This window comes from Amblyomma maculatum, chromosome 6, assembly GCF_055883805.1.
Source record: "Amblyomma maculatum isolate TAMU_Amacu chromosome 6, ASM5588380v1, whole genome shotgun sequence".
Taxonomy (NCBI): Eukaryota; Metazoa; Arthropoda; class Arachnida; order Ixodida; family Ixodidae; genus Amblyomma; species Amblyomma maculatum.
The window spans coordinates 157987673-158011059 of NC_139349.1; the positions used below are offsets into that span (position 1 = coordinate 157987673).

At 47.9% G+C, this 23387-nt stretch overlaps 1 pseudogene; it reads left to right on the forward strand.

Annotated features, from left to right (window-relative positions):
• The first annotated feature begins 1016 nt into the window (after positions 1 to 1016).
• Positions 1017 to 22891, forward strand: LOC146187255 (uncharacterized; annotated as a pseudogene).
• The last annotated feature ends 496 nt before the right edge of the window (positions 22892 to 23387 follow it).

Here is a 23387-nt window from a genome sequence, read left to right on the forward strand (position 1 = left end):
TAGGAGTTCAGTTGGGCCTTCATTATGGTTGCCCAGAGAATGGACTTAGCGACCCGCGTAGCCGATGCTAAAATAAATGTTGAACAATCGATCACCCAACAAGGTCAAGGCAACACGAGATGAAAATTAGCCTCAGACAAATAACTGAACTTATCGTTTTTCTCGGGTGCCCTTAGGCGAAATCGATCGTTCACGTGCCTCCTAATACAGCTCCCACAGGTATCCTCTTGATCGCACTGAGACCACAGTTAGTCAAAGGACTCCGATGTGTCGGTGGTAGTGGTCTAGCGGCATCTGATATAAATTTGCTTACCTGTAAAGACCTTAGTGGCAGTCCTGCCCTAAGAAGGGAATTTTCTCTCCGGTTTGTTGTTTGATTGAGCCATAGCCCACAAGGGTATCGCCGAATTGATTGCTGCAAAAATGAGGTTTTCAAAGAATAGACATGACGACGGAAAAAGCAAACTGAAAAAGCACTAAGACCTTTTTTAACAAAAAAAAAAAAAAACTGAATTACAAAATACAAACTTTTTCGTTGACCCACTTCAGTCGAAAGGATCGCAGTTTCACAACACTTCGCTGGCACAGTGCACACTTTCAACTAGTTCTTAAGGTCACACTATCGCCACTGCAGACGATACGCGCGAACGCTCAGACACCCCCCCCCCCCCCCCCCCGATAAAAAAAAAAAAAAAGATTGTACCTGAACGCAGTGGCGTAGCCGGAAATTTTGTTCGGGGGGGGGGGGGGGGGGGGGCTCACTTTGCAGTGCGTCCTCCTCCATATAGTATTTGTCGATGGATCAAATATGATTAATTAGGATATTGTTGGCATCCTTGTTTAGGTACCTTGCACAAAGTGAGCTGTTCGATTCCAGCAATATCTGCCGTTTCGTCAGCAAGTACGGAGAAGCTGCCTGCAGCGTTTATTTTTACAACTAGGCTTTCTTTGATAATTTCCCCACAATTTCTATAATTTGGTTTTGCACATCTTTAGAAACCAGGCTATAGGTCACAATGAACGCGGCACAAGGCCTCTACATGAAAGGAGCACAGCGTTGGTAAGAAAATAAACATGCAGATGAAATTCAGCAACAAACGCAACGTTTTGAAAAAGTGATAATCACCAGAAAACAATACTAAACAGATAGATTATGGTGAAGTATATAAATTTTTGTAGAACAAATGTATTAGTGGCGCTAAGCACAATCTTTACAAAATATTTATGCACTCTATCGCAACGTTCGCAGCCCTAGTTGTCTTTAAACCACCGGTTATTTGAACGCAAAGACAGCAAATGGTCAGTCAGTCATGAGCGACATTTCGAATTGTGAAGCTGTCAGTCTTTTTTATGATAAACAAAACAAGTACTTATCGAAATTATTTGCCTATCTTATATCTAAATAAATTAATGGACAAATGGTGTGGTTTCAAGAGTTCTGGGGCATGTTTCTCGCCGGGCCGATGTTCCCGGGTCCTGGCTCGGAAGCCGAGAATAAGGAGAAGGAGCAGGAGCAGCCAGAGAGTAGAAGTGAAGAAGAAACGTTTTATACAACTTTTTAAATGATCTGACGAAAAAGGAGTTTCGGTGGAGACAATCTGCCTTTTAAATATGGTAGGTTATCCCCAATTCCCTAGCTGGGGAAACGAAGTTTAATCTGTACAGTCCAAACAGGGGGGCACAAGCATGGACTTGAGATGCCGCCCACTGTCGAGGGTGGTGCTTGAGCCTCCTCTCACATCTTTCAGTGGCGAGGGCTAGCTTCTCCAATGTCGATGACAATTTTGTGCATGCTGGCGGGGGAAACCCTTCACTAAGGTAAAGTAGCCGGAGAAGTCGTCCGTTGGCTGAGGTCATTTCCCTGGCGTTACTTCACCCGCCTGCTTCGAGAAGTCGGCGAGCAGGGTCAATGCTGAACGGCGACGCGCCTCCGAACCTTTAAACAAAAGATCAGGTTCCTGTGGTCGTCGCCGCGGGTGCCAATAGGATTAAGGTCTGAAAGAGCAGCTCCTCTCCGTCTCCACCGCGAAAGGAGAGAGGGGGGGGGGGGGACACAAAGGATCACTCCGCCGCCGTCGGCGCCGCTTCGGTGCCTTTGGTCACGGTCGCTCACTGGCGCCCGCAAGGTCAGTTTCTGTTTTAAGGGGGATTACGGTCTGAAAGGGCAGCTCGTCTCCGTCTCCATCGCGAAAAAGGGGGTGGCGGGGAGGGGGCTTGGGCGCCTCATCAGGAGACAAACGGTCACTCCGCCGCCATCGGCGCCGCTTCGATGCCTTTTGGTTGCGATCGCTCACTGGCGTCCACAAGATGCGTAAGGAGGCGTAGAGCGGTGTGGGAAAAAAACGAGGTGCAATAAAAAAAACCAAAACGCTCCTGCGCCAATGTTCAGCTCCTTCTCTTCGGCGCGTAGGAAGAAGCGTGAAAACGAAAAAAAAAAACAACCACAAACAAAAAGCGCAACCACGGAGAGAGCATAGTGTACGGGGAGAAGGGCGAGGGAGTACCACTAAGAGCTGCTACTGCACGGTGAGGATTCGCAGAAGGCACGAGAAAACAGAAAGCCCCAAAAGAGATACACAGGGATTTTGAGGAAGCGGGGAGTCGAAGGCGGGGGAAATACCGCCTTTGAAATACTGAGCGGGAATGGAAACCTGTCTTATTTCGTCATCCACCCCCACCTGCGCGGCCGGCGCGAGTTGACGCGACGAGCCCGCTCGCTATCTAAACGCCCTTGAAACTTAGTGCTCGGAAATGGTTCCTGGCTTTACGTGACTCCGTCTGCATGGGCGTTGCTACGAAATGTAGCCCCCAAGTTCGTAATGTTCGTGTCGAAATGTATTTTCGAACGAACCGGCAAAAGATATTGTAGACAAAACCCGGAATGCTTTCGAGCGCCGGTGGTTGTTTTGGTCGGCGGTGCATGACAGCACGAAAACATTTCGGGGGGGGGGGGGGGGGGGGGGGGGATTGAAGCCCCATAAGCCCCCCCCCCCCCCCCCCTGGCTACGCGCCTGCCTGAACGGCGTCGCGAAGAGAGGGAGGAAGTCCAATTCTTCTGGACGCGCACATGATCACGGCTGTCGGAGGGTCTCAGAAAAACACCGCGATCGATATCTAGTATCGAGATAACTAATGCGCGTGATAAAAAGAAGGCCGCTGCTAGGGGGGATCACTAGCGCTGAAATGAAATAAGACAAGTGCTAACTCATAGACTTAACGAATTCCTTTTTGGTCTCAGTCGCACTAGAAATAATAACGGGATAGCATTTGTTTTCCACATTCCCAGTCATTAATTTAAACTTGGGTGCATTTAATGACAGCATGGCTAGAAGAGGGGCCTCCTAAGCATACTGGGGAATACTGCGCTACTTGATAGACAGAGACAAGTGAAAGAAGACACACGAATGAAGCGCAAGAATGAAGCGTCTTTCACTTGTCTCTGTCTATCAAGTAGCGCAGAATTCCCCAGTATGATCAACCAACTGGCCCCCGTGTTTGCATTGTTTCCTAAGCATAGTAATACTGAGACCCTTTTTGGCAACTAAAGAGCTACAGAAAGAAAGAAAGAGCCTCTTCCTTTTGGATTTCAGTGAGGTATAGGAGTTTATAATTTGCATACCAGCATCTTGGATGTAGTGCGTAGGCGGTAAAAAATCGATTTCCTTGAAGGACAGATGAAACGATTCACTTCCTTAAGATAAGCAAGTGAAAATTAGTATGTCCGAAAGTCTTGGCAGGCTGTGGAACTCCTTCCGTTAAAGGTCAGCACTAAATCATTGCAGTCTTCATCTTGCTGTTTCGTCATATTCATTTGCTTCAACATCACGATGTTGTACGCTGAATTCGGGCTGTATTAACTTGTTAAAAGAGCACACTACGAAGTTTTACCTCAAAATCTTTGGTAAAGAAAACGACAAGGCCCCTTTTACTGAAAAGTTAAATCGAGGAAACTTTACGCATAAAAATATCGATTGAAGCGTCGGTACGTTGGAAGTAAGATTCCATATAGATTGGTGAGCAGCAGCTTTCGGCAGTTATGAGATGAAAGTGTACATCACGAAAAGTGAGGAAAACGTTGAAGACGAATGTGCGCCAGCACCACAGGCGATATAGCATAACGTTTACGTACAACTGCAGCAAAGGCGTGGCTGAATTTCATTTATACCTAAGCTCTGTACCTGTGATTCCGAAGGTTTAGTGACACCAGCTCACCGCAATACAAGCGGTAGAATTTGCAAGCTCCTGGTACTAGATACGTGCTGCCCAAAAAGTAAAACTGCCCTCAGAAAACTTGATCGTGTGTCGGAGGCCACAGCTAAACCCGAGAAAAAACGTGACAGTGCAGCATGTAGTTACTTGTGGTGCTTCGCGTACATAAGGACGCAGCATCGAATTAGGTCTTTACAATCCCATTATGCCCCTGCTCTTCAGCGGCTCTGTGTATGTAGATGTTACGTCAACGAAAGTAAACCTCGTCTGGAAAAAGGCGCGATTCCCTCAAATGTATACGCGCAGTAAATGGACTGTAGTCGTCAGAAAGATCACGTCATTAAATAAAGGTATCGCGTGAGCCAAGCGAACATGGAGGAAGGATAAACTAGGAGGGAGTGTGATGTCACGCGGCCAACCTTCGCAAGCCAAGTAGCGATGAAGCCGCTCCCTCCCCCGTTTTTTCGCTCTTCTAGTCTGCCCCTATGTTTTGATGTCGGCATGTTTTAATGCGCGCGTCTACCTTGGCGCGCGCGCGCGGCTGTCTGCTGGGTTATCGCGCCGATTCCCCAGTGCTGCGCGCGCGGCAAACCCTGCGCGGCGCCGACTCACGCATGCGCGATGCACAGCGGTAGTAGATATCACCGCACGCTATATTGAGGTCTAATCACGTGGAGACCGACTCGCTCTCCTTTATTTTTTATGACTAGCCTTCACTGTATAGCCGCGTGCTCCGTCCTAGTTTTTCCTTCCTCCATTAAGCGAAATGACCGCTGAAATTTGTGTTTTATTAAAAGATGGCCGAGCATGTACGGCTCTTTGATATAAGGCAACACGGGTGTATGTTACCGACTAGCATCAATTTTGACTTTCTTATTTTGCTTGCATAACTATTTTCAATTGCCTAAAATATGTGGATTTGTTTATGTACTTGGCGATGTATTATGGCTGCAAGAGTAAAAAGAAGCAAATTTAAGACCTTCCAAATAGAGCTCTGTTTCACGATGTGATATTTAAATACCCCAAGAAAAGTGCTTGCGTATTCGAAAGCGAAGGTTGGCCTTTTCCACTATTTTATTGCGCTCCTTACGATAATTGAAGTACAAAAATTGTACCTCCATTCACGCCTGCAGGAAATATTCTCGAGTGTGTCGCAGGTCACCTGCGCAAGCTAAGTTTGTATCTGCCGCTAGTACAGCTGCCGCCGCCACCGCTCTCGAGTCCGACCATGATAGGGCATGTACCACCGGTGCCCGGCTCCTATTATCACAAGCCCGGGGGAGGCTTTCCTGTCTCCGGAACTGCAAGGCGGACACTTTCCCTTCACCCTTCATAGCTCCCTCTTCACGAAAAACCCGTTTGCCAAGATGGTTGGTTGGTTGGTTGGGAACTTTGGGATATTCACGGGGGGTGGGGGGGGAACCGGACACGGGTTATGCCGGCCTAATATCGCGGCGGCACTCTTGGTGTCCGGGGGGTGGGGAAGTGGGATGTTGGGAGGGGTGGGGGGGGGGGGGGGGAGATCGCCGTGTCGTCGTGGCCCGCACCAAGCAAATAGCCCGGTGAGCATCGGCAGGTCGGTGGTCCGGTGCGCAGCCTCCGGTGCAGCAGCGCTTCTGGTTGTTCCAGACGAAGCCTGGTACTGCGCCTCTGCGAGGCACAGGAAGGACTGCTGTTGACAGCAAAGCGCCAAGGCGCCAGACTACAGTTTGCGAACAGCTAAGTACGGGCGTGATTAGTCTCGCGTAGAGAACTCAAGCTGCGCTGTGTGTGGCAAAATATTGCCGCCAACCTTTCAGATCTTCAATGATAATCGATTCTGTACTTTTGTTCATGCTTGTCGCGAGACGCAGGTTTTTTACATGTACGCGAAAACTTACGCGAATGCGACGGCGGCACGCATTGCGCGAGGCCTTCGAGCGAACAGAAATGCATGTGTCGATTGGTTCGTCAGTGTCGTCACTCCGACCTGTAGAAATAGAAAAGTTCATTCGTTCCCCTAAGTCGCGTGTGCGATTAGCCAATAGCATGAACTAGAAGCGTACGCCACTGCCGCTCATTTCGTACGCTGTCTCTGTCTCTCTCTCTTTCTCTCTTTTTTTTTTCCCAGTTTTGTATCGTAGCTGCGCACTGCCGCGTCAATTTGTCGCTTTGTACGCACAGTAGTCGATGGCAAAGTATTCTACGAATGTATTGTCGCAACAAAAAACAAAAATAAATTAAAGGTCAAGTTACTGCTCCTTTAGCACATGTTCACGTTGTTAAACGCTTCAAATTCGATACGGTGTGTTGTAAATCCATTTTGTTGCATGTTATCGCAAAACACTTCAATTTTTGCAATAGTTGCGACTGTTGTTGCATAGGCAAATAGTTTGCGGTGTACTATGCCAGCAATACAGAGCGTCGTCGCTGTTTCGTGTTCACGTCGATTCGCACTGTCACGAGCATGTATCTTCCCCAGTAAGCGACGGAGCGAGCCATGATCGCTTTCGCCGCGCCGCCTTGTCGCGTCACTATATTTTTCGCTCACATGTAGCTCAGTCTTTGTCGTTTTCTTTGTCGGTCAAGATGTACAGAGATTTGTCCCAAAGGGTTTCAGCCACTCGCCTATGTTTCTACAATATTGCAGGTTATGCTAGCAACCGTTTGGGGCTTTATCTAGATGTTTCTTCGCCGCCTTTAAATTGAGCTTGACGGGTACGTGCGACCGGCATTAGTAATTCGGCAACCAGCGCACACGTTTGCTGCTATCGCCGCCGCCGAGATTATGGACGCAAGTCAGGTCAGTAAAGACTTAATTTAAGTACTGCTAAGCCTGTGTTCTTTAGTGCTTACGGCATTGACCCTGCAAAATGAGAATATGCAATGTTTTGATGTCTTTAGTGGCTTTCAACTGTGATGCTCACGTTACAGTGTCATGGGAAATGTGTAAATGAGAAAGACTAAATGTTCACCGAGTCCGCAGTGCAACAAATGCGCTAATATTTCTCTTCATTTTGTCGCGTACGACTGCAGGCATATCCTTTTTTTTACTAAATCAGGCTATGCTCCAAACCTGCCAACAAGTGCGCTCGTGTTTGTACATGCAGTCACGAGCCCGTTTGTCTACAGCGCTCGAGCGGTGATATATGCGATCGAAGGCGAAAACGAATTGGCGCCTGCATATTATACGAAGCATAAACTGCCTCCACCTCGCTCCCGCTCTCATTGGGTGTTTATTCTCATTTTCTGTATTAAAATATTTTTTTTTGTAAGCATTTTTTTTTTCGCTATCGTTCTGTGCCAACCCAAGAGCTTTCACTTTCGTGTCTAGATGTCTTTTATCTATTTCTTGATATCATTTTAATGCTACAACCGTTCTTCCTCGTTCAAGCCAAATATAAATTCACCACTTTGCTTCTTTTATTCAGACCTGAAAAAAATGAAAAGCTGTGCTTGCATCGGAAACGCGCTTGCGAATTCTCTTCCTCCACACCGGTCGTAGCGTTACAGGAGAATGCGCAGCTCAACACCATCGATGAACTGGTGCAGCAGCGCCGAGATGCTCGCAGACTCAAGGCCACTTTGTCACATTCCACGCAAGCACTGAGGGCGTATGCAATGTCACACATTATTCTTCAGCCACCTACGCCAGTTCTCCCTCCCTGGAAATTTATACAGTTAGGAGACAACAAGCCAGCTGACATCCGCAGACCGACGTCTGCCAACTCTGCATCGTTGCTACGCCAGAGATTTGAAGAGCACGATGCTAACCTGCCTCAGGATTCCGTAGTAGTGTACGTAGATGGAAGCCTGCAAGGCTGTGAAGCCAAAACGGCAATCCACTGTCCACGGAGGCCTAGCCTGAATCAGACAACTACGTTTCAGCTTTCGGAACCACTTATATCTTTCTGCGTTGAGCTTGTGGCAGTTCAAGAGGCACTCTGCTCCGTGACTTCTATAACCATGCTCCCTACAGCCCACATTGTAATCCGCACTGACGCACTTCAAGCAGTACGTCTGCTCCGACGTGTCAGCCGCTGCCCTAAAATTTGCCAGGACATCCACCAGCTTGCGGCGCGCATCCCACAGTCAATACGCATTGAGTGGGTCCCACGGGATCTGCTGCCTTCCCAAAGTCAAGCTGATTTTGCAACCCGCCTCGTGAACCAAGACGCATCAATCCCACAGCTTCTCGAAGTCGACGACGCTACCCTCCTTTTGTCAAGAAAGGAGCACCTCCGGCGCCGCACACGTGCACTTATCCCTCCGTGTGCGATATCCCTTCCCCGCGGTCTCACCCGTGCAGAGGAGGTTGCGCTTAGGAGGATCCGGGTCGGTGTTGCCCTTACACCAGCTGTCACTAGGACGTGGTCACACTTCCAACGCTTATATCCTCGCCCAGGATGCCCGATCTGTAAACACGAAGATATCGAGGCCGACATCCACCACTTGCTGTGGGACTGCCCAGCACTCAAGCCAACACGATTCCGGCACCTGAGAATAGCTGGCCTTTCAGCAACCAATCCTGCCTCATACGTCACTTGGACGCAGGGACCTCATCATCGCTCACTTCTGGACTTCATAAAATCAGCCAACCTTTTTCCATTCATTTAATCATTTATTCATCCTTCATCTCATAACCTACTGATGCCCTGAGGCAATAAGCACATATTAAGAACTAGACGTCTGCTCGTCCTTCTTCTCGCGATCTTTATCCTAGCAAACCTGTAATTTATGTGCCCCAACTGCATACGAAGACGATCATGCAGCCAGAGAACTTTAACCTTTTCCTGCATTATGTGCTTCCCGGTCATATTGTGTTTCCCATAGAAAAGTAAACATAATCCCACACTGCGCAACAGTCGAGTGTCAACCGTTCACTGCTAATACCATTGATGGTAAGTGCCGAACGAAAACACGCACTTACCTTAGCATGCTATTTCCGTTGAGTTTCAGCCCAAAGCTACTTGCAAGTTGACCGATGCAGGCCCACTGCCTTCACTGCCTTCAATCTAATTCCTGCGGCTAGAAACGGTATCCGCGCAGGACGTCGATTTTAGACGAAACGTGAAAAGAAACAACCAGCCGGAGAATCAGCTGTTTTCTACCATGCCGCCATGCGCACTCTTTGACACCGTCAGCGTGCCCTCGCGGAGACGAGAAGTTACTGAAGAGCAAATTTAATTGCGAAGCCTAAACCGTATCTCCTTATGCTTCATGTTAGTTAGTTGTAAATACAGTTCCTCAGCAGAATAAGTATTTATTAATTTTTTTTTTACTGCGTATTAACAGCGCCGTTTCATAAAAACTTGGGAGATGATCCCTCGTCGGCCTCGGCTAGCGTTGCGACAAATGTGTAGCAGTAGGCACTACCGCGGAAAGGCGACCTCAGGGGCGGAGTCATGCTACGAGTCACTGGCAATTGGTTGATTCCGTAATCCGTCACAATTGACGTCTTAAGGTCACGTGAAAGCCGCGTCAATTTAACGTCACGCTCTACAACTTGAGAGCGTTACAGAATTCCCCCCCCCCCCCCCCCCCTGGAAGCTGCCCGTTGCAAAGAACTGCAACCCACATAATGTTTTTGTTTCCAGTAATTCTCTGTTGCCTGCGATAATCGCTGAGGTCGTTGGACAGCCACCGCACAGTGCCCTTCGACTGAGAAAATTGGCGCCTAAAATACTTGTCTACAAGTTCAAAAGCGTCGACATACCTTCGCTCGTTTTGCCGCCGTTGATTAAAGGCGCCCACACAATGAGTTGTGCATTTAGGCTGCTTAACAGTGATTTAATTTTCGGGCAGATGAGTGTTGGGAAGGAATTCTACCGGCTGTTCACAGGTGCCTTCAACTGGTGATTGCTATGGCTAATGTTTCCGAAAAGGAGGCACACCATTCTTGGCCGGCTTGTTTTGCTGTCACAAACGACAGTAAGAAACAGCGTGATAAAAGCAGTGTGTATGCATTTCCCAGCCACTTTTGCCTGGCATTCGCATGCAGCCCCTAGCGCTATTCTGCTTGTGTCAACCTAGAGAATTTGCAATTTTAGCTCTGAAAGAATACAAATAATAATTGCTAAACTTGCGTCAATCTTCATAGATCTCGAAGTTGCGTTCATTCTTGTTTGTTGGATGCATTTAGGCGTGACTTCGGAACCAGCAGCTTTTTCACGTCACACACATGATCTGTCTGTAAAAGCAGTCGTCCTTTACGAAGGCTCCCACTGCAGAAAAAACTGCTCAGGTTGTTAAGCTCGCCGAAGCCTGTCACGAGTAGCGTGGGCACGCCGCTCGACATGTTTCACTACGCCGCGTACGAGGGGGTACCCCAAAGAAAAAACTATTTTTTTGGTGGGCAGCGCTTTCGTAGTACTGAGTTTTGCCGTTAGGAGCGCATAGAGTGACTCACAATGGAGGAAAAGAACTAGGAAACTAACTAGTAAGTATGCTAGTCACAAGGACGGAGAAATAAAGAGCATTAAGCAACAGGTGAAAACACAGAAGGTAAAAATTGGATAAATTCGATGAAAAAAAAAAAACAGAGTGTAGAATTATACCGAAAATTGAAAATCCAGATCAGGAAGGATGATGATGATGATGATGGATTTTAATGGCGCAAGGGCGACTCAGGCCAAAGAGCGCCAAACTCAAGGTTAACGGTGTACTCAAGTTTATATAATGGAATAGTTGTGATTTTTCATGAAGGGATAAAAAACAGTGGTGTATAGGGCCTAAAAATGTATTCGCTCTGTAATATCGCTGAAAACAATGGTGTATAGGGCCTAAAATTCATTTGCGATATATAATGGGTGCGCAATGTATAAGTAGATGTATTAAAAGATCTCATCCGTCCTCTCAAGGAGGAGCAGGCTGAGACCCACGTCGATAAGAAATTTCATGTAAAAAGCCTACTTGTGATAAAAATTTAAGCACCTGTTTTAAAGAAAACATTGGGCTGTCGCCAATAAAAATGGATGGGTGTGCAGGTATTTGATGAGTGAACAAGGAGGGAAAATGACGTCTTCTTTCTGGTTCCAGTTGTGCACATATGATTAAAACATGAATGACAGTGAGTCGATCACCACATCTCGAGCAGTGTGGTGCAGGAGAGTTGGTTAAAAGATATGTATGGGTTATGTATGTGTGACCAATTCTCAGCCTGCACAGGGCTACTTCTTTAAATCTGTCTTGTTTTTCTGTGGTGTACCTGCCTATTTTTGCCTTTATTGTGTGTAGTTTATTTTCTGATGCTGCGTCCCATTCCTCTTGCCATTGTTGTCGAATCATGTTTTTTATGTGTGGTTTGAGGTCATGATAAGTTATCTTATCAATGTCTGTGTCATTTCGAAGGGCAGCTGACGCAGCTAGCCTATCAGCTGCCTCACCAGGTATACAGCGGTGGCCTGGCACCCAACACAGTGTAATTTTAATTTCTAGTTCATGGGCAAACATAAGGGTGTTATAAAGAGAGTTCAGGACTGGGTTCTTATTTTGCCATTTCCAAAAGGATAGGGACGTTAAAACACTGAGGGAGTCTGTGTAGATGATCGACGTCTGTATTTTATTTTCTATAATGTGTCTCACAGCTAAAAGGATACCATGGCATTCAGCGGTAAATATACTAGTATGTCTGTTCAGGGTTTTTGACTGTGAAAACTGTGGTCCATGTGCTGTACAGGAGACTTGAGCAGACTTCGAAGCATCAGTGTAATATTCATCACAAGTGTACTTCTCCTGAAGTGACATGAAGTGCGGCTGTATGGCAATAGGGGATGCATGTTTGCCCACTTCAAGAAACGACAGGTCGCAATTAACACCGTGCATTTCCCAAGGAGCAATTAGGTCTTTTATGGAAGTTGTATGAAGGCTGGTAACCGAAACATTCAGATATTCAATATGTGTGGCAACTCTGATTGGATATGGTGGTGTTAGAGATGGTTTTTTTTTTGAGAAAAGTGCTGTGCCAGTTTTGTCAAGCAGGAGCCGACGACATGAATGGTCCAGTTGGCATAGTACCTTCATAGCATAAGTTAGAGAAGTAAATTGTCTCTTTCGTTGCAGTGACCATCGATTTGCCTCGACATAGAGGCTAGCAATTGGGCTAGTTCGGAAAGCGCCCGTAGCGAGGCGAAGGCCGAGGTGGTGCACGGGATCGAGCAATTTTAGCGCAGAGGATGATGCTGACCCATAAACCATCGAGCAATAGTCAATGCGTGATAGAACTACACTATTCAGAAGGTTCAGAAGGCAGTCGCGGTCTGTGCCCCATGACCGGTGAGAGAGAATTTTTAGCAAATTCATCGCTTTGAGACACTTCAGTCGCAACTGTTTTATGTGGGGAATGAAGGAAAGTTTTTCGTCAACAACTACGCCAAGAAATTTATGTTCTTTTTTAAAGGCAAGGCTCTGACCATTCAGTGTAATGTTGGGGTCAGGCCTGATGCCACGCTGCTTAGAGAAAAGTACACAAACACTCTTTCCAGAGTTAAATTTAAACCCATTGTCATCAGCCCACCTGGACAATTTGTTTACACCTAGCTGAATTTGTCGTTTACAGATGGCGAAGTTGCAAGATTTGAAGCTTATCTGAACGTCATCAACATATACAGAACAAGAAATAGTTTTTGGCAGCACGCTTTTTAAAGAGTTCATTTTGACTACCAAAAGTGTGCAACTGAGAACACCACCTTGAGGGACACCATTTTCTTGAATGTACTGCTTTGAATATGCATTGCCAACACGAACTTTGAAGGTCCGTTCAGACAAGTAACTTCGAATTGTGCTCAACATGTTTCCTGTGATGCCAAGAGAAAAGAGGTCGCGGATGATACCATAGCTCCAAGTGGTATCATATGCTTTTTCAAGATCGAAAAAGACAGATAAACAATGTTGTTTATGTACAAAAGCATCCCTTGCATAAGACTCAAAGGCAATGAGCTGATCAGCTGTTGATCGCCCAGCTCTAAAACCAGCTTGGTTTTGATAAAGAAGACCATTGCATTCAAGGAAATGGAGAAGGCGACGATTTACCATTTTCTCAAAAAGCTTGCATAGACAGCTGGTTAGTGCGATAGGCCGATAACTAGCAGCAAGTGTGGGTTCTTTTCCGGGTTTTAATATTGGGATGATGATCGCTTCCTTCCATGTTTTAGGAAAGCGTCCTGTGGCCCATACTTTATTATACAGGTAGAGTAGGGTTTCAAGTGTTCACATGCAGATGCCTGAGCATTCCATATGTGATCCTGTCAGGACCTGGTGCTGTGTTACCACATGTGTCTAGTGCAATCTTCAGCTCCTGCATGGTGAATGGGCTATTGTATCCTCCTGAGGATGGCCTTTTATCATGTATGTGCTTACTCTCCTCTCTTGCCTCGTGCCGCAAAAAGGAATCTGTATAGTGTGCTGAGCTGAATATGTATTCAAAGTGTTGCCCTAGTGTGTCTGCTTGATGTTCAAGAGAGTCACCACTGGTGCTGACAAGGGGCGTTGGGATTGTGCTATATCCTTTAAGTGCTCTTATCCTGTTGTGAACTTTGTGTGCGTCAGAATAGGAGTTCACTGAAGAAAGGAATGATGACCAGCTTGATCGCTTGGAGATGCGTCGAATACGCCTGCCATTTGCCTTTGCACGCTTAAAGGCTATTAGGTTTTCGGCTGTGGGGTATCGGCGTAGTTTCGACCATGCCCTGTTTTGAGTTTCACGAGCAGTCTTACATTCTGCATTCCACCAGGGTCTTCGTTTATTTCGTGGCTTACTTGACGTCTGTGGAATGTATTTTTCTGCTGCCTCTATGATGTGCAGCGTGATTAAGCGTTGAGTTTCATCAACGCCTAAGTCAGTAACTGATGAACTGGCCAATGATGAGTGTTCCCTGAGCATCTCCCAGTTGGCTGCATATTCTTTAAACTTTCTAGGATTAGACGCATTTTCATTTTTATTACCTATTGTTAGGTTTGGGGGTCGCGAGTGCCGGGGTAGCGTTCCGCTGCGGCGCGCGGCCCCTCGGTAGCGTTGGCCTGGCGGCTCCGTGGACGGCGGACGGCATCAAAGGTATCAGCAAAGACGAGGCGTCTTTTAACGAAACAACCTTTACTGTAACATCAGGAAGAAACGGGCAGTGAAGCTGACCCGGAGAGATTACAGACTCTCACACAGCTGGTGTCTAGCGTCGTGTCAACGGCGCGTCAAAGTAGTCTCTGTCTCAGCGGAGTCGGCCGCTGCTTTTTATAGTTTCTCCAATTCACAGGGAAAGGGTAAACCCTCACAGGAAAGGGAGAGCCAAACATGTTGGTTCACGACGAATGACTCAGTCGCAGGTGTTCCGACCTCATCTCCTCCACCTCCTGCAGACAGGAGAGGGCGACGCACTTTCCCTCGAGCTCCAGGCTTGGCCAGCTTTTGCACACACACGCACGCACACACATTTGGCGCGTGGCAGGAACACGCTGAGACTTGTCGGCGGGAGGAAGCGTTGCGCGGCCGATGAACGGCGTCGAAATGGCCGATCCGCTCGCGGTTCTGCCTGTTGCTATGCGGTGGCCGCGTCAGCTGTCCCACTTCTCGGTGGAGAAACGTAACAGACTGCCCCGCCGGGGAAGGGAGATCCCGAAGGGCAGGGGACTGCATCCGCTGTCCGGAGGGATCGGGATGTTGCTGCTAGCCGGGGTCGTCCGACTCAGCTGCTCTTGAGCTCAAACAGCCTGAAGAAGTCCTTGGCAAGTCCGGTTTCCAAGGCACTGTGCAACTTGTCTTCAGGAGAGATTTCTGACTACCCACAACGCCACAACCATGCTAAAAACTCAACCGGTCAGCCAGCAAGCACGGCACAAACTTCACTAAGTTCCGCCAGACTCTTTCCCTCTTATGCCCCCCATCTACATTAAAGGGCAGCTTAGCAGCACTTGGAACGCGTCCACAAATTTGAAAATCGCATTTTCAAAACAGCACTTCAAACAAAGATAATACAATACAGATGTTCAAAATCCTATGCCAGGAAGAAAAACACCAACAAGTGAATACAGGCTTCTTACGTTAGGGGCTCCGACTTAAGCCATCGGCGTTACCGTTGAGATCACCTTTTTCACTAAAGCTTCGGCTGTCCGTTTCACGGAACAACCGTACCTTCCTGTTTCTGTGCAAAGAAGCGCATGAGCATGAGTCGCTCACCTTTCTAAACAACCTATCCCTCTCCTTACGGGTTGCGCACCAGTCACGCATTTTCTGGGCACGGGCGCATTTGTGACTTTGGGATAGTCGCTTTCTCTTTCGCGATAGCTTCAATTTGCTCCATTGTTTCTCGCGCCTGCCTTTCCGCTTTTTTCTGCGGCAGCACTGAAACACATGCTTTGTGCTTTCTTTTCGCAATCTTTGGAGTTTGCTCTCCTTACGATGGCAGCATTCTTTTTCGCGCCTGCCCTTTCGCGTTTTTCGTCGGCAGCGCTGGAATACTAGCCTTCTGCTTCCTTTTCGCAACCGTATGAGTTCGCTCTCCTTACGATGGCAGCATTCCTTATCGCGCCTGCCCTTTCGCGTTTTTCGTCGGCAGCACAGGAATACTAGCCTTCCGCTTTCTTTCTGCAATCGTTTGCTCTCCTTACGATAGCAGCATTCTTTCTCGCGCCTGCCTTTCCGCGTTTTTCGGTGGCAGCACTGGAATACTAGCCTTCTGCTTTCTTTCTGCAATCGTTTGAGTTTGCTCTTCTTACGATGGGAGCATTCTTTCTCGCGCCTGCCTTTCCGCGTTTTTCGGTGGCAGGACTTGAATACTCTAGTCCCACTTTCTTTCGGCGCGAGCTCCGGCAAGGTAGCGGTCAACGTTCTAGCGGTAACCGGAGCTAGTAGGACACCGGTGTCGTCTGAGTGGTCAAAGTAGTCAAAGTGCGGCGCCGCGTCTGATTCGCGGCCAGCAGCGCATGACTCACTTTCTGTCAAGTCCGAACGAAAACAACGGCTGACGTAAGTCCCCCTTCTAGGTATTTGCTCTGGCGGCTCGCCACTCAGTACGTCGCCTCGCTCAGAGCTAACCGGCGCACGATCAAGCTCTTTCGACAGCTGGGGCGCTTCGGATTGCGTGTGGGTCATGTGTGCTACGTCCGCGTTCGCACTGGGGTTGCTTTCGCGAATACAACCTAGCGTGGTATCAGGGCACGAACGATTCTGACTCTGCTCTGGTCGCTCGCTGTCGCCTTCGCAAGTCTCGCCGCTATCGGAGCACGAACGACTCTGACTCTGCTCTGGTCGCTCGCTGTCGCCTTCGCAAGTCTCGCTCTCTACAGCGTACGCGCACTCCTCGTCGGTCTGCCCTGGCTGATCACAACTCGCGGGTTGCGCAGCTTCCCTGATTGGCAATTCGCTTTTCTGCGCGCCCTGCTCTACAACACAGTCGATTTCGGAGACTGAAAGTTTCTCCTCTCCTAGCTCGTTTCCAGCTCCGTCGCGCTCTACACAAGCTTCTGCTTTCGACTCGAGAGGCGGTTCAGTTATTGCCAGTTCCCCACTCTCATTTGATGGAACTGTATCTCCTGCAGCTACTTGGGTCGGCATGCACTTCACCTCGCTTAACGGCGTCACTTCGGACTTCTCGCCGATTAAGCATGTGCTAACCGTCTCAGCTAGTGGCTCGACCAAGGTAACAGGATACTCTTCTGTTCGAGGCTCGGTCGGCTCGCTACTGCGGTCACCTTGCTCGGCCGCTTCCCCAAGCTGTTTCTCACACTCCGGTGCAAGTTCGATTTGCTCCGGAACTTCCGCACTGTCTAGCCATTCGCTTACAGCGGCTTTCAACTGATAGGCCAAATCAAAGTATGCCTCGTTACAATGTTTCTCGCTCTCATATCTCTTCCGAAGATCCTGAGGCGTTATCTGATATCGTATCAGCAATGACTCTTTTAGTTCATCGTAATTTTTCAAGCGGTCGCCAACCAATCGCTTGATTTCTTCCGACGCTTCAGCGGAGAGAAGAGCTACCAACATCTGCGCCCAACTATCTCGCTCGAAACGTTTACTTCTGCAGACATTCTCGAAGTCTGCCAAATACTCGGCCACATCCTCGGCAATGAGGAACGGTGGCGGACCATTTCGCGGTATTGAACCGTTACACTGAATGGCATTGCAAGCTTTAATCCTTTCCACGCTCATTCTATGTGCTGATATCTCCAGCTGCATCAGTTTCCTTACGCGGGCGTCCTCTTTCTCGAAACGTTCCCTACGTTCGCGCATCTCTTTCTCGTGACGTTCTCTACATTCACGCATCTCTTTCTCGTGACGTTCTCTACGTTCACGTTCCTCTTTTTCTTGACGTTCGTCAATGATCTCAAGGCATTCCAAAAGCTCGTCATCTTCAGCTTTCGACTCAAGAATAGCCTTTAACACTTCTGGTTTTCTGAGTTTGTCTGACAAATTCAGACCCAACTCCTCCGCAAGCTCCAGCAATTTCGGTTTGCGCAACGACTTCAAATCCACATTCATGGCTGTTCCGAGTGCTGCCTTCTCTACTGCCCACTATTGCCTTGCTGCAATTAACCCAGCAACAACGACAACACAATTACCAGCTCTGTTCTCTACTTAACAAAAGCCTGGCAAAACTCAGTAGAAGAAAGTCCCGCACTCACCAACCTCGCAGCCAAGAATCCAACGCAGTCGTTCCGCTGCAGGCAACCAGTCATCACACAGGGCTCGTTGCACTGCTCCCGACTTTCCGCTGAGCTGCTTTGATTCACGAGTCACGCCTCGGACATCTCCACTCTTCCCACCAGATGTTGCACCTCGGTCAGGCCTGGCTCGTTTCACCGACCACGGTCACTGCTTGGTCGTCCTCGTCTCTCCGCTTTCCGCTGTTCACCAGTTGTTGGACGACGGTATCGCCTGGCTCTCCCTCCAACCACGGTTACGGCTTGGTCGTCCCACCGATGCCTACTAGTTGTTAGGTTTGGGGTTTGCGCGCCCCTCGGTAGCGTTGGCCTGGCGGCTCCGTGGACGGCGGACGGCATCAAAGGTGTCAGCAAAGACGAGGCGTCTTTTAACGAAACAACCTTTACTGTAACATCAGGAAGAAACGGGCAGTGAAGCTGACCCGGAGAGATTACAGACACTCTCACACAGCTGGTGTCTAGCGTCGTGCCAACGGCGCGTCAAAGTAGTCTCTGTCTCAGCGGAGTCGGCCGCTGCTTTTTATAGTTTCTCCAGTTCACAGGGAAAGGGTAAACCCTCACAGGAAAGGGAGAGCCAAACATGTTGGTTCACGACGAATGACTCAGTCGCAGGTGTTCCGACCTCATCTCCTCCACCTCCTGCAGACAGGAGAGGGCGACGCACTTTCCCTCGAGCTCCAGGCTTGGCCAGCTTTTGCACACACACGCACGCACACACATTTGGCGCGTGGCAGGAACACGCTGAGACTTGTCGGCGGGAGGAAGCGTTGCGCGGCCGATGAACGGCGTCGAAATGGCCGATCCGCTCGCGGTTCTGCCTGTTGCTATGCGGTGGCCGCGTCAGCTGTCCCACTTCTCGGTGGAGAAACGTAACACTGCATACTTTACAGTGATCGGAAAATGATCACTTCCATATAGATTGTTAATTACAACCCACTCTGTAGCTGCTAAGAGCATTGGTGAGCCAATAGCTAAATCTATGGATGTGTATGTGTTATGTAGTGTGTTGTAGTACGTTGGCTCTTTTGTGTTAAGTAGACATGATCCAAAGGACAATAAGAATTTTTCGATTAGCACACCTCGGGAGTCCGTTCTTGTACATCCCCATAATGGATGGTGTGAATTAAAGTCTCCGACCAGCAGCCATGGTTCCGGAAGTTCATCAATTAGCTTTTCAAAACTTTCGCTACTTAACCTATAATCTGGAGGAATGTACAGAGAACACACTGTTGTTATTTTACCAAAAATTAAGGCTCGTATTGCCACTGCCTCTAGGTCTGTATCAAGTGAGATGCTTCAGCATGGGATTGATTTTTGAGTTACAATGGCAACACCGCCAGAGGGGCGAGTGCTGCCTTGCCTATCCTTCCTGAATACGAGGTAATGCTTGAGGAAACTTGTGTCTGTTGGTTTTAAGTGGGTTTCTTGCAGACAAAATATGTTTGGTTGGTGATCGGCTAGGATTTCATATACATCATCCAGATTATTTAGTAGTCCCCGACAGTTCCAATAAATGATACTCTCAGTAGCCATTTTTGTAAGTGCGGAATGTGGATGAGACAGTGGGTTTAAGACTCGCCGCCTTTATCAGGTGGCTTAACTGGCGTATGTTTTTTCAATTTGGAGCGGTCCGGCAGGCACCGCCTCTCATTGGCGGACTCCCTAGGCGCCACTGACGCTGTGGAGGCCACGCTAACCTCCATTGCCTCTGGTGGAGGCATGGAGGAAGGAGGTTTTTCAAGAGGAAACAAGTTCCTCTCAGATGTCTTTGATGTCCCGGAGGTCTGGGAGAAAGTGGCCTCCGGGGCTGCAAAGATTGGGGCAGCCGGTGGGTGCTTAGTGAGGAGCCGTGGTGGGAGCACGTCAGCAGCATTGCACTGCGTGCCCACCATTACTAGACGCGGCCTGGCCCCTCTGCGGGCTGCGTCAGCATAGGGAGCGAAGGAAAGCATTCTGTGCTTTTTTCGCGCCTCTCCGTATGTTATCTTCTCAGTTACCTTTATATTGATTACTTCCTTTTCGGCCTGAAAGGCTGCACAGGACCGAGAGTATGCAGGGTGGGTGCCCTCACAGTTCACGCATTTGTAGTCAGTTGCACTGCATTTATCGGTTGCATGATCATGTGCGCTGCATTTTGCACATGTAAGGCGTCCTCGACATGTCTGGCTACCATGCCCGTACCGCTGACACTTGAAGCACCTGCGCGGGCTTGGTATGTACGGGCTAACTTTGCATCGAATGAATTCCACATTGATAAATTCAGGAAGTGTGCTCCGGTTGAAGGTGAGAACAATATGTTTCGTTTTTATTTCTTCATTCTTTCGCCTGATTGTTATTCTTCGTACTGCTGTTAAACCTTGGTTCTGTAGACCCTCAAGAACATCTGATTCTGTTTCGTTTAGGAGGTCTCGCTCAAAAATCACTCCCTGGCAGCTGTTAAGACTGCGGCGGGGTGATACTTGAACGTCAAGGTGAGCAAATGTTTTTGTTGTGAGGAGGTTGTGAGACTGACTTTTGTCTGATACCTCTATTAGCAGGTCACCAGATCCTAGTTTTTTCGCTTTATAGTTTGCCCCAATGATGGCCTTCAGAGAGTTGGCAATCAGAAAGACTGACAGTTCATTTACTGGTTTAGATTCGGTTATAGAGCGCAAGACAAGGTATTTTGGAAAGTTCTCAGTTGGTGTCGCGATTTTTTGCGTCACTTCGGTGCGACTCCTTTTCGGGGGTCGATCAGGTTTTTTTAAAGGTAGTTTTTCCATGCAGTATGGATAGTTTAAGGGGTCCTAATATATGTCGCCTCTGGTTCACCCTTATACGCAGAGGAAGGTCCCGGAGCCCCTCGCCTGGTGGACAGGCAAGGAGCCCATCGGCCGAGGCTTGACCATGGCCTCGACCGCCACCGTTCAAGGTTTCTTCCCTCCACCTCTCAACCTATCGCCACGGTACGGATAACAGCTTCGGTATGGGGGCTCAGGGTCCGTGGTGGCACCAAGCACCAACACCTAGTTTACACAAGGTGCCCTTGCGGGGGATCAGGAAGGAAGATTTCTTTGATAACTCAAGAGGCAGTGCCCTACTTTTGAAGCCAGATCAGGGTGCCTTAGAACACGCAGGTACAAAAAGAAATTTAACAAGAAAAAATACGCGAAACTTCGCGAAGTTCACAGCAAGACAAGTGCTACAAATCAGTCAATTAAAAAGAAGCTTCAAAAGATGAAAAGGCCAGCGAAATGTTACGAAAAAACTGAAGTTCCTAAATCAAGACAAAATGCGAGCCCTGTCCCGGAACAGCAACAAAGGTTCCACCTGGTCGTCCAAAACAATTAAACAAGCCCTTCAGATCAAATTTGCGAGTGCAACTTCAGGCTACGAAACCCTAAGAAGACTTGGGTACCCTCTGCCTTCTAATAGGACTCTTGTCCTTCGTCTTCAGCGACTCAAGTTCCTTACCAGGGATCTTAACTGAAGTGATTGACGTTCTCAGAGTAAAAGCAGAGGGCATGGAAGATAATGAAAAAGATTGTGCGCTTTATCTCGATGAAATGGAAATTGCACAAGGGTATGAACTCGATCGTGCTGAAGACATCGTGTTTGGAGGGAAAACATTTCCAGCAGTTCCAGATGAACCTGCATGTTTTGCTTAGTGTTTATGGTCGGAGGATTGGACACACGGTGGAAGCAGGTAATCGCATACCATTTTACAGGAAGCTCTGTCGACGGGGGTCTGCTTAAGGATTTTGTTCTGGAAATCGTGCAGCTTTGCGCTGACATTTCTCTTAGAGTGCTTGTGGTAACCTCTGATATAGCAGCCTCCAACAGAGCTATGTGGCACGAGTTAGGCTTTTCTAGCCACAGGAATTCTAACACTGTGGGCTCAATCCCTCATCCCAGGCTTCAGGAAACGGAACTCTTTTACACTGCGCACGCTGCTCACGTGTTAAAAAATATCGGAGGTCAGCTTTTAAACTCTATTGACTTTACGCTGAGCGATGCAACTGTCTGCCAACATAGCTTACCCTCAAACAAAGTTAAGCTGGAGCACGTACGCGCTGTCGTAGAATATGACTCTAGCAAAGAGCTGAAAATGGCATTCAAACTTTCTGAAGCTCATGTCAGCAAAGGCCACTTCACAAAAATGAAGGTCTGCATAGCTGTTCTGTTCTTCAAAGAATCCCCAGCCGTCATTCGTTGTCTAATAAGAGAAAAAGTGCTCGAACCAGAAGCTGAAGCCACAGCATGGTTCCTGGAGCTCATCGCAAAATATTAGTTGTCCTTCGTTTGCAAGATATTGTGCTTAAAATGGATGGCTAAAGTTCTTTCTCATCGGAAGACTGCTACTGGACTGCCTGGAGAATCGTTTTTCTGTTGTGCGTCACAGGAAACCCGTTCCAAACGCGTACGATATGAAATGTGCTTTGAAACTTGTATGTGTAAGTCAGTTTTTGCACATGCCAGCAACCTCAAGCTATGAAACGGATGATTCTTAGTACCTGGTTGATGTGATTTCACAAGGAAAAAAGAGTATATTGGAGATGTTGAAGAGGAAATTGACGATGGGGAAGTTCTGTTCATTGAAGCACTGACTTCAGTTGAGTGCAGTATTTTGCATCATATTGGTGGATTTCTTGTGAAAGGAATTTTGAAGAAAATGAACTGCGAGCAGTGCAAGGCTGCAATGTATGGCTCGACGAACCATGAGCATGCATATTTAGCTGCACTGAAAGAGCATGTCCAAGATGGTGAGAACTTGTGTTATCCGAGTGGTGAAGTTGTGAGCCTTCTTCAATCCTGCGAAGAGCACTTTAAAGGAATCACGTCCTGGGCAGACAATCTGTTCACCCTTAAGACCTCTCTAAAGGCTGTCACAGAATATTTAAACAAGAAGACACGATCCACTATGGAGGCCTGTCAGCGACACAAGGGTTCTCTGGCAAACATATTGATATGAAGTTATGCAAGAGTACGGCTGCGCATTCACCTGCGTCCGCTCGAAGCTGCGAGAGTCGATGGGCATGGAAGCAAGACATGCGCTGCAGTTAATTTGCAGTGAGTTATAGCGCTGGCCTTCGACATTTTCAGGTTTCCAACCAAATAAACAAGCTATCACAGCGGAAATCGCTATCTATCGGATGCAGTTTCTTTTCTCATTGTTGAGAAACCGTGTGGCTGCTTTATTTTAGCGACATCGATATCTGGTTTATAGCAGTGAGCAGTTTACACTATTTGCTGCATCAGATATGCTAAACAGGGCTTATAGCCCGTGACGGCGCGAGTCAAGACTTAATGCTATAGAAACCATATGTGTGAAGCACCAAGTAATCTGGCATGTATTAAAAAGTTTGTTTGTCCCCATCTGCATATCAAAAGTAACGCGAAAGAAATGAAAACGAAACTCAGGATAGCTATGGGAATGCTTTTCTGAGCATAAAATAGCCATAAAGTATACTATAATGTAATAAGGGAGTAATTACTCATTGCATCCACCCAAGCACAGCCATACGGCTACAAATCATTCCCACCATTCCCACTTTGAGTTATAGATCAAT